The sequence below is a fragment of the Manis javanica genome, chromosome 1 (assembly GCF_040802235.1).
Source record: "Manis javanica isolate MJ-LG chromosome 1, MJ_LKY, whole genome shotgun sequence".
In the NCBI taxonomy this organism is placed as follows: domain Eukaryota; kingdom Metazoa; phylum Chordata; class Mammalia; order Pholidota; family Manidae; genus Manis; species Manis javanica.
Genome location: NC_133156.1, coordinates 26,232,317 through 26,247,351, shown reverse-complemented (window position 1 = coordinate 26,247,351; position 15,035 = coordinate 26,232,317). Strand labels below are relative to the sequence as shown.

The 15,035-nt window shown below is 46.5% G+C and overlaps 1 long non-coding RNA gene across 1 annotated transcript; it reads left to right on the top strand.

Moving 5' to 3' along the window:
• Window positions 1-2,727: 2,727 nt before the first annotated feature.
• Window positions 2,728-10,918, top strand: LOC140847062 (uncharacterized). The gene is made up of 3 exons (XR_012126721.1): window positions 2,728-3,037; window positions 3,743-3,860; window positions 10,793-10,918. It is a non-coding gene; the product is annotated as an uncharacterized lncRNA (long non-coding RNA).
• Window positions 10,919-15,035: the final 4,117 nt, after the last annotated feature.

The following is a 15,035-nucleotide window of genomic DNA, read 5'->3' as shown; positions in this document are numbered from 1 at the left end:
GGGACACTGGACTGGAAACCAGAACCTGGGTTTTAATCCCAGCACTAACCCCTACTAAATGGGAGGCATTAGCTTTCCAGACCCCAGTGGGAAGAGCCAACTTTGACCACTTCAATGGATTGTGGTAAAGCTCCAAAAGTATTGATTTAAAGTATTTCACAAACACAAAGCAACAACGGAAGGATTCCAGCAATTGTTTTTGTTGCCCACAAGGGTGTCCTATGATTTAGATGTATCCTCTGGCTCAGTTGTTCACTTTGAAGGGCAAGTTGTTCACCTAAGTTTGAACTTTTCCTTTCTGTGAAACGGGACAAGCAGATTTTTTTTTTTCTCTGCAAGTTTTGAAAAGTGGAAAGCTTTTCTTCTCTTGATTTCTTATCCTTTGCCTTCCTTCCTCCTTCCACTCCCTCCCCCTCCATACTACCATCTGCATAAGCATCTGCTATGTTTCAGGCACAGTGTTAGTTATGGAAGACACATGTCTAAGGCACTTGGTCCGTGTCGTGCCTTTGAGGAGTATTAGAATTATTTGGAGAGATAGACATGGAAATGCATGAATGTAATAAAGTGTTCTGTAACAACATTGAGCACTTACTATGACCATGTTCAAGGCACTGTTCTAAACGCTTCTGCCTACACTTAATCCTCACACTAGCTCGATAGTACCCAATGGTACGAATATTTTCTCCTGCTTTGAAGAGGAGGAAACCAATGCCAAGGGAAGTTGGGCAACATGCTTAAGGATATAGCGTGGTAACCGAGTGGTTTGGCTCTATAGCCAGTTCCCTTGACCATCAAGCACAATATGTATAAAGCATGGTGGAAGCAAGAAAGAAGGGTTAAATATATGGTTCAGGTTGTTAGTTACACTAGGGAAATCAGGGGGAGTTTTACAGAGGCAATCACAAAGCCAAGTTTTCTAGGTGGAAGGAATGGGAGGGGCATTCCCGGCTGAATGGAACAAGTAATGGGCAAAGGCACCGAGATGTGAAATAGCCTGAGAAAGCATGCAGACCTCCATGGTTCAGCTCCTGCCAGTATTTCTGACCCCATCCTCCTTCTGCCCTGTTTGTTCTGTTACAGCCACACTGTGCCCCTGGATGCTCCCCGGACATGACAGGCTGTTGTTGCTTCATGTCTTTGGTGTTCGCCCCTCCCTCTCCTAGGACTCTCTTTTGCTTCTTTGCCTGGCTGTTCTTGACTCCAGTGGGGCCTTCCCTAACACCCCCTGTCAGTTACAGTTGCCTCCTACCCTTGGGTGGAAGATTCCTCTTTTCCTTGTCTTAGTTTTCCTGCTAGTTCATAGCACTACCTGAAAAAGTGGATTTATTAGTTCACTTTATTTTTGCCTGCCTTGCCTGATTTGATTAAAGGATCCAGAAGAATGGGAACCTTGTCCGTCTTGCTTCCTGCAGTGTCTTCAGCACTTGGAGAAGTGCCTGGCACATAGTGACTGCTCAGCGAATATCTGCGGAGTGAACGAGATAGGGTGGAGATGGGGTGTGATGCAGTAAGGCTGCTCTGGTGGAAAGGGCCTGGCAGGAAGGTCTTGAATTGACTGTAGACCATTCTTATGACTGCTTTCCTGACAGGGTTCTTCTCCAGGGCAACCCCCCGACCCAGGGGCATTTGGAATTGACAGGGTCACATGGTTAGTCGTAATGTAGGGGGAACTGCTGACATTTAATAGACAGAAGGCCAGGGGTGCCATTTTTCCTGTGATATGCAGAATAATCCTGTCCTGCCCAACAAAAAACGGTCCATCCCAAACGAAAATAATGCCCCCAAACTCCCTTAAGAAACTCAGTGAGTATTTAATAAGAATGGCCTTCAGAGGACTGGGCAAGAGCACTATTCCAGTCTAGCCTCTTGGCAAAAAGAAGGCTTGAAATGGAATTTGGGTTTATCCATCTGTAAGCATAGTGCTTTTCTCGGCCACTGGGTTAGCTGTGCTAATGGAGGAGAAAATGCTTCATGAGCTGCAGGATGCTTCGTTTTCTAGTTAGCTGTTTCTGGAGCCTCGTATTAGTCATCACTTGGCATGTATAAAACTTATTATTTTCCTAATTGCACAAAAAGCATCTCAGCGGTGATTTCATTTGAATCTGACAATTCCCCTTGTGTAGTACTAGGACAATAAGGCAAAACACATGATGCATCCCTGTCTCCCTTCCGTCCTCGCTTGTTTGCTTCCTTCCTTCTTAAGTCCTTAATTCCTTCCACCTTCCTTCCGTAATTGCTGCGATGAAAATGAAACAGGGAATGGTGTCTGTGCGTGTCAGGGTGGGGGACAGGGGGTGTGGCAGGACACTTGTAGATTAAATGGAGTCATGCTCTGCTGGGTGACTTTATGGGGGTCGGAGTGGAAGGTTATTCAGTTCAAAGAACAATTTAGATGCTAGCAGGGAAAATATATAAATGCATATCTATTTTTATTCAAACTAGGCCTAGGAATGGGTAGAGCATGTACACTGAATTGAAGGTGGCTGCAACAGCTCTCCACAGCCCAAAGAATCTTAACATTCATTCATGATTTCAACAGACATTTAATGAGATATTTTCAGTGAGTGAAGACTGCATAATGGGCACTGCCCTGCACTGTGATAACAGAATAGAGAACAACACAGAATGTTCCTTCTTCCCTTCCCCCACGCTGCTGACAGCCTGCTCTCTCTGTGGCGCAGGGAATTCTGTCAGTGGCTGCAGTGTTAGACTTGGAGCCAGGATTCATGACCAGTTCTTTTTCTTTTATTTTAAATGTATCAGATGATTTGGGATTTTTTTTAAATAGAGGGGAATCAATTTTTACCTCAAAGGATCTAGCACTTTCATCATCCTAAGGTGCTGGTAGGGGCAGGTCTTTGGGTCAGAGGAGGCTGGTTTATGCCTGGCCCTGCTGCTTCAGTAGGGCACTTCACCTTCAGGAAAAGCAGGTTTCTCATCTGTTAAATGAGGCTACTTTGACCTCTGCTTGGATCCTGGGAGGAGGGAGTGAGAGGACACATCTGATGCTGTAGCGCCGCCGTGTCTGGCAAGGGTAGGTGATCCGCCACCACAGGGTGCCTGCAGCTGTCTGGGTTTGGGCACTAAAAATCCCACATCTCAGAAGCTCCTTCATACTGGGCAGTCTGACTCACTGGGTCCTCTGAGAGGGAGTGTTTAATAAATTGTTATTAATAGCAACCACACTGGTAGTTTTTCTCATAGTAAATGTGGGAGGAAATATACGAGGCTCTGTTCTCTCTTTCTTTCCCACCCATGGATGGTCAATGCTGTCAGACTCAGCTGGGCACATTTCTTTTAAAATTTCCCTTCCAAAGACTTCTGCTACTTTAATAGTACTGACTCATTGGACAGAAATCCTAGCTTTTTGATTTAGGCTAATAGTAACATTAGACCCACCTGACCCATTACTTAGGCTCTAATGTAAAATTCTGTAACCTCAGTTTCATCATCTGTCAAATGAGAAAAACTCCCTCCTCCCTGTTGGTTGCAAGAGCGATTATGAGGACCAAATGAGATAGTGGGGGTGAGTCTGCAGATCAAACTGAAAGCATATTATAAAAATAAAGAGTTATTCCTTTTTTAACTTGGCTGTGAATTCGAGGATAGGGACAGAACCTCTGTATTCCTGGGCCCCAGCGCATTGCTGTCTAAGGGAGGCCCTCCGTGTGCTCTGCTGAATGAACGAACGAACGAGTGAGCACAGGGAGGAGCCAACAAACATCCTTTCTGGTGTCAGTTGCTCATGGTGGGAAGAAGGGATGTGACCTGCTCCCTAAAGCCAGCTGCTGTCTGCCAGTCCTGCAGCAGCCCTACATCCCGATCACAAGCAAGCGTGCTTCTCCTGACCTGCAGAGGTAAGTCCCAGGGTAGGCAGAGGTAAGTTCTGTCCAGACTTAAAGCTGGATTAACGGCCCATGAACATTTTATTTCTTTGCTGGCTGAGCACAGTAAATGTAGATGGTGATATAATGTTCTTTATCACTGGGGGAGAGTGAGGCGAGCAAGAGAGGAGAAACTGACCTTTTAGCTCTGAAAGAAAAGAATATTGGGGACACAATGTCCCATCAAAATTCACACATATGCACACACACACAGTTGGTAACCCTTCTGGGATAATCTTCTCTTGCTAGATCAGATATTTTGAACCTTTTCTGGATTGTGAGGATCCTTAGACGAATCTAATTGAAAACTCTGGACCTCTTCCAGGAAAACACACATGTGCCCATGCACACTAAGTTTGCCGTATTATGTCATGAAAGCTCAGACACCCACTGACGAGTTTCTCTGGACTCAGTAAGGAAGAGAGAGAGCTGTGGTCCACATTTTGAATTTGGTTTGCAGATGTATCTTGCTTGGCTCAAAGGTGATTTAAAATTCTATTAAATTAGTTTCCAAGAACTAAAATAAACAGGTTTCTATATAAAAATCCAGGTATTTGGTTTCCTTTAAAGAATCAAAATGTCTGGTACCCTTCAGCTCACATGGCTGCCATTATCTGAGTTGAGCTGTGCTCTTTTCCTTTTTTTTTAAACAGGGAAAAGGCTCCCCAGTTTTGGACAGTCCTTCCTTCCTCCCTAACTTTCAGGCCCCTGAGTTTTGTCCCCTACCGTAGGAGGGGGTAAGATCAAGAACCCCTGACTCTTAAAGTTTCTTCTTTTGGCTTCCGGAGAGATCCCCAGGAAACCATGAAATCAAGTGTCCTTGGAACCTGCCCTCAAGCCAAAGCTCACATGCAGCTCGGTTTTTAAAGCTGGTAAAAAGGTGCTCTGTTTAAATGGGACACATGGCCTGATATCGCTGCCAGTTAGTGTGGCCTGCGCAGCCTGGCCTCAGAAGGCCCCAGGGCACTGCTGGGGAAGCTCCAGGGCTCAACAGCATAAGTTTGAAAGCTTCTGTGTATCAGTCAGAACTGTTTCAGTTGCATGTGGCAGAAACCCAGCTCAAGCTCAGTGTAGCTGAAAAGATGATTGATGGGTTCATGCGACTTTGGGTGTTGTCCTCAGGGCTGGACCCAGGAGCCCAAATGATGCTATCGGGGCCTCCATTGCTCTTTGCTTCCCTCTCTGTTGGTTTCATTCTCAGGCAGCCTCTTCCCATGTGATACCCAGAAGACTCCAGGTTTGTGTCATGTCTACACCTCAAAATCCTGCTAGGAAGAAAGCACTCCCTCCTAACAGTCCCAGGCAGGACCTGGGATATGGTCCTTGGGCCTTTGTGAGTGAGTGCCCGTCCCAGTCAATCACTGTGACCAGGAAAATGTGTTGATCAAGGCCTTGGTCATGGGTTCCAAGGCTCATGGAGTTCCAGGGAAGCTCATGGATGACGACGAGGGTTGGGATGGCTCCCCAGGTCTCTTCTGGGGAAGTTATGACAGGAAAAGGAGGCAAAGGTACTAGAAAGGCCCAAACAGCAAAGGTGTGCTGTCCATTCATTTGGCCCACCTTTTCTTTTTTACTCGTGAGGATGATGTAAAAGGGGAAGGAACTTCCTTATGGCTCCAAACCTAGAGAGCAGCAAAGCTGAAGCATAAATGCAGAACTTTTGCCTCTGATGTGAGTGCTCCTTCCATTTTATGTACCTGTCTTTCTTTACTTTCTATTTTTCTGTGTTCCTGACTGTGGTATGTTGTGGGATAACAATAATCATAAGGGACAATAAATCAATTCCTGAACCAGAGAATTTTCATGATAAAAAGGGTATATGTGGGCTTATCATTTAAATGAGAAAACAGGCCAAGAGAGGCTGGTAGAAGGTCAACTGACAACTACGATGATCACAGTGCCCTCACATCTCTTGTCTCGTTTGGCAGTAAGAAAAATCCTATGACACATTGAACTTGGGTGGGTTTTTTTTCAGATATTTTTCTCATCAGTGAGATTACTTTATCCCCAGAGCAACCCCATAAGTAGAAGAAGGTAAGAATTTATTCACCCAGGTTTATAGGTAAGGGCACAGGGTCAGAGAAGGAAAGGTCCTTGACCAAGGTCTGATGAGTGTGTACGGGACAAAGTCAGTTCCAGGTACTTTTTTTGTGCCACAGGAACAGTGAATTTATACTTGAGGACCTTTTAGTAATAATCTGAAGCAGTTTGATAGACTAATCACCATTAAGGCTTTCAAACCTTTTTGTAAGGTTACATTATATTTGTCCTATACCAAAGACAAATACAGGGACAATAGAACTTTAGTGCCCATGAAAATTAAGTCACAGAATTTTTGAAAAATACTGAAAGTGGTCAAGTTGAGATTAAATTTAGAGAATTTTAAATCTGGAAGAGATTGTAGAATAAAAGAAAGAACAAATATCTTATTAATAGATAATGAAACAGGTTCAGAAAGTTGATATAATTTGCCTTAGTTCCTACAGCTGGTTCATGGTAGAGAACAAGCAAAAATGTGGGTCTCCCAACCTCCTGTCACCTTAAGAACTTTCACTGTGGCAATTGAGAGGCAATGTGCTTTGGGTAGGACTCTGGATAACCTTCTTAAAGATTCTGCATTACTTCTGAAAATGAAGGAACACCAGCCATTGGTAGTACTCAAGGTGGAATTTGGTGTTACTCAGACATTGATTCAAGCTCCAAGAAAGTAATTCCCTTTATTGTCTTTCAATTCTGAGTATGTTGTTGGGAAATCCAGTCTGGGGAGTTCTCTCTGTGCACTAGGTGAGACCTCAACCCAGGAGAGGGTTCTTAACTCCGTCTGAGAAGAATTCACAAGCAGGTCAAGCAGGTGCAGGCAAAGGGTAGTTTATTAAAGCCAAAGTACACACTCAAGGAGGGAGTGCGGGCATGCTCCAGCGGTGGGCAGCCCTGGGGTGTCTCTTCTTGAATTCTTATATGAGGTTTATTTAGCTTACTGTTGGGTAGGACGTCAGTGGACTATTCATCGGGGTAGGTGGTGTTCACTTGGAATGGAGGGTTAGGGGCTATGTCCTCTTGTCCTGATACGGTTAGCCTCAGAGCTGTCATGGTGCCAAAGGGTGGGGTTTTTTAGAATGCTAATGAGCGTGTAATGAACTCTGGGGGGAACTGTAGGTTACCTTTGTTCCCCATCCCAAATCTAGCTGAACTGTTAGAAACCACATTCTATTTTGCCATCAGCTAATTTTCCTAGAATCTGGCTGGTTTGCTTTCCATTAACCTGTTCTGCCAGCTGGCCACCCAAACCGGCCTCAAGCTTTTCTCGACTCATGGAAGGCCAATCTCTCTTCCTCAACTATACTGCCTATGTCAGTTGCATTGAAGGGAATGTCTCTGTTGGATTCTAAAGACCTCTTGACCACTTGCTAATTTTCCTTTGTAGCAGAATATACAGGCCTCAGGGTCATAGTTTTTGGCAGGCAAGAGTGCCTGGCCAGAGTCTCATGACACTGTCTTATTTTCATCATACATGTTTTGTACATATGACAAGTAATACTAATTTTAACTTATGAATTAATCTAAAGTTTCATTAAACCTTTACTTAAGTTCTCTTTAAAATGTATTGAAATTGTCTTACCAATGGGTTTCAGCCCCGGGCAAGTTTGTTATGGATTCAGTGTGACCAAGGAAATTGACAGCAAAACCTTCTTGGGGTGAAAGGGTTATACCCAGGTTTATTTCTAGCTGGCAGGTTAGTCACTAGAATCGCATTCACTCAGAGCGAGTCTGCAGGCAGCAAGCCAGTCTCTGCCTCTGGGCCCCTCTGTAGTTGGCCCTGTCCCCACTCCAGCCTCTGCTCTGCCCTCCTGCAGCCTTGCAGCCCTGCCACCATGTTGCACCCAGAGCACTGGGCGGAGCTCTTTTTATAGAGTCAACAGCCATGTATTGCCCACAGGTGTGCAGTGAGCTAGTCAACCAGGGCCAGGTGAGAATCCTGGCCACAGGAACTCTCATTTTATCCACAGAAATAAAAACAAGTTGATTTATTTAAAAAATCTTATGTATGTAATAGTTCAGATTATGGTAGTAGTACACAGATGTGGCAAAAATAAAAATGATGATGATGCTGGGGAATTACTGCCATAGGAACTAGGTCCAAGGCCATTGTTGGGGGCAAGTTGAGAAGTGCATCATTTTGATCTCTGAGTAACAGATTTTGTTAGGGGGCATTGTGTATTTTCCTCAGTTCTTGTCCCTGCCACAACAAAGAATTGAAAGACAGAGGCACAGTAGTGAAGTAGAGTAAAAGTTTTGTTTAAAGATACCTAAAGAAAGAAAAAGTACAGGTGACCTCAGATAGGAGAGGCACCCTGAAAGGTTGGAGAAAGTTTAGGGCTCTTGTAAGTCCAGGGAAAGGAAATCCTGGGGCAAAATACCCCTAAAATCCAAAATCAGTCAAAGGGAGAAATGAAGTTTAAAACCCGTTTATTGCACACAAACTGCAGTCCCAGGCCAACTCTGCTCAAGCAACAACCACACCAGCCCTCCGCCTCACAGTCTTAGGTACAGATAAGCCCTCTGTTGCCCAGGTATTCACCCACTGATTTGGAGATCCACTGCTCCACCCCTGAGGAAAGAGGCAAATGCACTAAAGCCTACTTGTTTACACCTCTGAACGCCTGTTGATATGCAGGTGAACCAAAGCCAGGTGAGAAATTCTGGAAATGTTTCAACTTTACCCACAGCTCTGCATTTAGAAAGTGTGGGTGACCTCAGAGAAAGGTGCACCCCGAAAGGTTTAGCGTCTGGGGTCTTATAGGCAGTTGAGGATTTTTTGGAATATGACAAAGAGTTTAGGATGTGAACTTGTTAAGTGGTCCTAGAATGTTCACCCTTGATGAGACATTAACTCTCTTCTTATCAGTTTTTCAGGTAGTTCTGCAAAATTAACATAAGAAATTTACTGCTCTGATACCCACCCAGGATAGTAGCTTCCTGTCTGGGAGCATATCAGTCAGTACTGCCTGCCCTGCCTCCAAGGTGGGCTGAGTTACTGTCTGTTTGCTAGAATATGATAAGAACCTTACTTCTCAACTTTTTGGGTTTTAAAATGCAGTTTTAGCTTTAAGATGGAATTTTTCCTGTCTTTACTATGCTGTTTATAGGTGGGCCTTTAGCAGGCCAAAGTAAATTTTACAATGGCATGATCTAATTGACACAATGAAGACATGGGCTGTGCTCAGATACTTTTATTTATCTGGGGAATATTCAAACATTTTAGGCCAAGTTGTTCCTGGCCTTTGAAGCTTTAACTGATTAACTGATTAACTCTGAGTTTTTTCTGGGTTTCCAGTTTTAACTGGTTAACTTTTTGAGTCCCTTTTAGTGGGCTTTACTGACCTTAATTCTCTCTCCATCCCGCTCATATCTGTGTTTCTGCCTAATTGACTTCTAGTCCTACCACCTAAATTAGCTGTGACCTTAGACTAGATACTTCATACATCTGAGAGTCAAGTGTAATAAAACTTCTTTGCAAGACTGTTGTGAGAACAAAGAAATATACATAATAAATCCAAGCAGTGCCAGCACTTAGTTGATGTTAACGAAATGGTAGCTCTGCGGAGAGCTGAGCTTAGGTACTTAACAAATGAAAGACAAGCAAATTCAAGGGTGGGAGGGCAAGGAAGCACCAGATGCAGGCTGAACTTCACCTGCCATCTTTTGTTTCTCTGGAACTGGTCAGGTGAGATCACAGCTGGTTAAATACAGTTTTGCTCCAGGAGGTCTGTTTGTCCCTCTTCAAACTGTGATCCCGAGGCTGCTTTATCACCAGAAGACTGAATGCGCTTGCTGGAAAAGCAGCCTTCGGGGCATGCTGGGATGTGGATTCATTTGTTATTCCTGCGTAGGAGGTCTTAGCTTCTAGGTTGTTAAGAACAAACAAAAATATCCCTTAAAAAATAGGCTATGGTTTGGTGAAGTTTGAAATGTAATCCTGTGATTCAGCCCTAAAAAAAATCTTCATCAAGCTTTTTGAGGTTTACCCTGGTGGATTGTAGTTTGTTCTGAGGGCAATAGTTTGTTGATTTGATATCTTAAAATACTGCATTAAAATATTATTTACCTTATTTCATGAGATTTTGCAGTTGAAGCAAGTGCCTCCCCCCCTCAGCCTGTCCTAGCGCTGGCCCCTGTGCCACAGTGACCCACGGCACCCCTGCTTGGAGGAAGGCTCTCACCGCACTGTGCGGTCCGCAGCGGACCTGAAGGTCAATACTAGAGAAAGGGATTTTTGCTCAACATGAGCTGTTCAACAATGAAATGGTTTGCCTTATGAGATGGTGACGGCCCTGCTGTGGTGAAAGCACAGCCCCGATCGGGTGACTTCGTGTAAGAAGGCTAAAGCTGGAGACGGGCGGTGCGGGGGGAGTGGGTGCTGGTATTTAGGCACTGAGTGGGGAGAGGATGGCAGACCTTCACTTGGAATTACAGCCTTGCATGAATCAAATACATTCTGAGTGTTGGGACTATGCTAGACAGCGAATGTGAACACAAATACAAAGAGACGGTGTGGCCGTCCTCAGGAGTCCCCGTGTCTTGGTTTCCATTTCTTTCTTACTGTTTTTTTGGATGGGTGGATGCCATTCCAGTAGATACGTAGTAGAATCTTAAGTAGTTTCAATTTGCATTATGTTTATGGTTAATGTTATTGAGCCACTTACATGCTTAGTTGCCATCCATAGGCCTTCTCTGTTGAAATGTCTATTCAGATCTTTTACCCAATTTTTTTTTAAAAAATGGCTAGTTTACTTTTATTGAGGTTTGAAGGGTTTTTTTTATATATTCTGGATAAAAATCCTCTGTCAGATATTGTTTTGCACATATTTCCCCAGACTGTGTTTGTCTTTTCATTCTCTTTGAAGGGTCCCCACCAGTAAGATGGCAAACTTCCGGCTTCTCTTCGGGGTCCTCAGTTCCCGCCGGCGCCACCTGAAGCCCAATCACCTCTCGCCCCCCTCCCAATCCCAGCACCTAGCCAACAGCCAACAGCCCCGTAGAAGTGACACCTCAATCAATTCATGCCCCTTCCTATATAACCCAGCACCTTTCCCTAATAAAGTGGAACTCTCTGGTGAATTGCTGCTGTGTGTTGCTCCTTTCCTTTCATTGGTGCCGAAACCCGGGAGACGGGACACCCCAACTGGGCCCCGTCTTCCCCCCGACACCAGCAGCAGCTTGCCCTCGTCCTCTTTTTCCAGCGCTGGCTCATCACACTCACCACTCCTCTCTGGCCTTTAGGTAAGTTTTCCCCCCGGAGTGGGCCACTCTTCCCCGAGCTATCGCAGTGCCATTGACCGTGATTGTCCGGCAAGGCCCTGACGCTCGGGGATGAGGAGGGAACGCTCCCCGCCTCAGGCCTTCACAGCTGTGGCGGACCCTCAGGCCCCTCCTCCAAAAGCCATAAATTCCCGCCTCAAGCCTTTACGGCTGCGGCAGACGCTCAAGCCCCTCCTCTGACAGTCATAAACGCATTCACCGTCCCTTCCATCAGTGCTGAAAGTTTTTAAGCAAAATTTCCCCGGGGTGGGCCACTCTTCCCCGAGCTATCGCAGTGCCATTGACCGTGATCGTCCGGCAAGGCCCTGACGCTCGGGGATGAGGAGGGAACTCTCCCCACCTCAAGCCTTCACGGCTGCGGCAGACCCTCAGGCCCCTCCTTCAACAGCCATAAATCCCCGCCTCAAGCCTTCACAGCTGCGGCCGAGTCTCAGGCACCTCCCTCCAACAGCCATAAACGAGGTGACTCCTTTGTGGATGAGAACGCTCCCTTTTCCCCCCCTCCTCCTTCTGCTCCGTCCGCCGAAAACGCCTAGCGCTAGGTACCTCGTGACTCCGGCACTCTGCCTTCTTAGGGAAGTCTGGGTGACGACCCACACTTCCTAAGAAATTCCGACTCGTATACAAGTTTCCGCAGACCACCAAGGATCATCAGGGACGCCCTTTGTCTCCTTGTGGTCTGCTTCCAGTCCGAGGATCTCTGTTCATCTTCCCCTGTTTGTCTCCTTCTCTGTCCTTTAGCCATGGGAGCCTCCTCATCCCTCCCTGAAAGTTCACCTCTTGAATGCCTGCTTAAGCATCTGGCTACCCTCTCCCTGATGCCTGATATAAAACCAAAACTTCTCCATAAATATTGCTCCCAAGATTGGCCGACATACCCCCTACACAATAACAACCAATGGCCTGCAGGGGGAACTCTTGATCCTAACATCACTCGCGATCTTTTTAACTACTGCCAGCGCCTGAAAAAATGGAAGGAGATTCCCTATATCGAAGCTTTCCGCCTCCTCCCCTCGCCCCCTCCCAAGTTCTCCTACCCTGCAAGCCGCTGCCCCCACAGAAGCCTCCCGTTCACTCCCTTCCCCTTCTTCTCCTACAACAGCCCTTCTCCCTTCCTTCCCCACTATCTCCTCCCCCATCTCACCTCCTCCGCCTTCGTCCCCCGCAGATTAAGCCTGAGCCTTTCAGCGCCCCCCCTTTAACTAGGTCCCGGGGGCCTCCTCCATCTTTGCCCTCATCACCTATTTCTCCCCTGTTAGGGACCACCTTTGTCTTCTCACATGTTTGTAGGGAGAATGGGAAAGCACCTTCCCCCATGTCTGAACGCAGCATGGGAAAGCACAAGCTAAACAAAAACCGGTGCAGTCCTTAGAAGTTATCTGTCCACAAAAACATGTGCAGTCCTTAGAAGTTATCTGTCCACAAAAACATATCTTGCCAAGACTCCTCACTCTGAAAATAGGGAGACCTTGAAGATGTGTAGAAACACCGCCCCTGTTTCTAGCTATGCCCTTCCCCCACTTGCCGATGTGGCAGGAATAGAGAACAACGCATTCCATAAGCAATTAACTAGAGCCCTGCTGCAGCTCAGTTAGTAGAGCATGGGACTCTTAATTCAGAGTCATGAGTTCAAGCCCAACTAGAGTGGCAGAAGTAAGCAGCTGAGCTGCTAGCTGGCAACATGTGGGTCTAATTCTATCTTTATTTTCTTTGCCCCCTTCTGCACTTCAGGACCTGCTCGACTAGGCATGGCTAGACCGTGTCACTCCCCCACAGACTGAGCCAGAACACTTCAGTCCCCCTCAGACTCAGTCCCGAGAGCCTCCCAAAATTATCGCCCCCCTCCGGGAGGTAGCAAGATCCGAAAGCATCATGCGCGTTCACATCCCTTTCTCCTTAGGAGATTTAGCCCAACTAGAGAAACGCCTAAGTTCCTTTTCCACTGATCCCATGACATACATCAGGGAGTTTCAGTGGACCCTCCAGTCTTACAGCCTCATGCATCATGACATTTTCATGCTCCTGGCCAATACTCTCCTCCCTGAAGAGCGTAGATGAGCCTGGGACTTCGCCCAAACACATGCTACCGAAACCCACAGGACTGACCCCACCTGTCCCCCTGGCCCCACTGCTGTCCCCGAACAAGACCCACACTGGGATTATAACACCGCCGTAGGCCTCCACTCTCGAGATATTTTTGCCTCCTGCTTAATAGCAGGTCTAAAAAAGGCAGCTCGTAAAGTAGTCAATTTTCAAAAGCTCCAAGACATAATTCAAAAGAGAGATGAAACCCCCTCCAAGTTCTTAGACAGACTCACTCAAGCCCTATTACAGTATACCAGCCTGGACCCAGAAACACCTGAAAGAAGACAGGTCCTTATGACATACTTCCTAGCTCAAAGCTACCCCGACATTAAAGCTAAACTCAAAAAGTTAGAACAGGGCCCCGCTACCTCACAGACTGAGATCCTAACAGTGGCCTTTAAAGTCTTCCATAACCGGGAGGAGGAGAAAGAACGCCGTAAACAAAAAGCTGATCAGGCCAATTTCCAGATGTTGGCCCAGCTAATAAAACCACAACCTGAGCGCCCCTCTACAGACAAGCCCCCCCCAGGAGCTTGTTTCAAGTGCGGAAAAGAGGGACATTGGTCAAGGGCGTGCCCCTCCCCCAGATCTCCTACCACCCCATGCCCCAGATGCCACAAAAAGGGCCACTGGGGGTCTGATTGCCCAACCACCTGAAGGGGAGGCTGGACAAACAACCCCCATCCTAAGCCCGCCATAGTGGGGCTGGCAGAAGAAGATTGATGGGGCCCGGGGGCTTCTCGCCCAACCATTTCCATCACCAAACAGGAGCCCAGGGTTACTTTAACAGTAGACGGTCACCCCATCTCCTTCCTCCTAGATACAGGAGCCACCTTCTCAGTCTTGCAAGAATACCGGGGCCCTACCATGCCAGCCATTACTCCTATAGTCGGGGTAGGAGGTAAACAGATTTTCCCATTAAAACCCCCCCCCTTTTTTATGCACAATCCTAGACAATCCCATACCTTTCTCCCACTCCTTCCTGGTTATGCCCCAGTGTCCCATCCCTTTACTAGGACGAGACATCCTTTCCCTCCTCCACGTTTCCATAACTATATCCACTCCCACAGCCCCCAGTACTCCCTTTCTGATGGCCCTCATAGCCAACGACCCCCCTCTACCAAATGAAAGCTCCGGTTCTGCCCTCATACACCCTGTAAATCCCAAAGTTTAGGACATTACAAGCCCCTCCGTGGCCCTATGTCCCCCTGCCTCTATCAAATTATGTGACCCCTCTCAGTATATCTGTCAGGCCCAATACCCCCTAACCACTTCAGCCCCCATAAGCCTCCAACCCATCATTCAAGCAGACCCACTCACTCCCCATTTAATACCCCCGTATTAGCTGTTAAAGAAACCAACGGATCTTTCCGCCTTGTCCAAGACCTTCGCCTCATCAACATAGCCGTTGTCCCTATCCATCCCTTAGTTCCAAATCCATACAGCCTTTTATCGCAGATCTCTGCCTCAGCATCCCACTTCTCAGTCCTAGATCTCAAGGACCCATTTTTCTATCCCTCTAGACCCCTGCTCCCAAGATTTTTTCATCTTCACCTGGACAGACCCATACACAAGACATTCTAAACAACTCACTTAGACAGTTTTGCCACAAAGCTTCCTAGATAGTCCCCATATTTTTAGACAGGTCCTAGCTCAGGACCTCAAACAGTTTCATCATGATCACTCCAAGTCCACCTTATAATACAAAGACAATCTTCTACTCTGCCGTCTCTCGTGGGAACA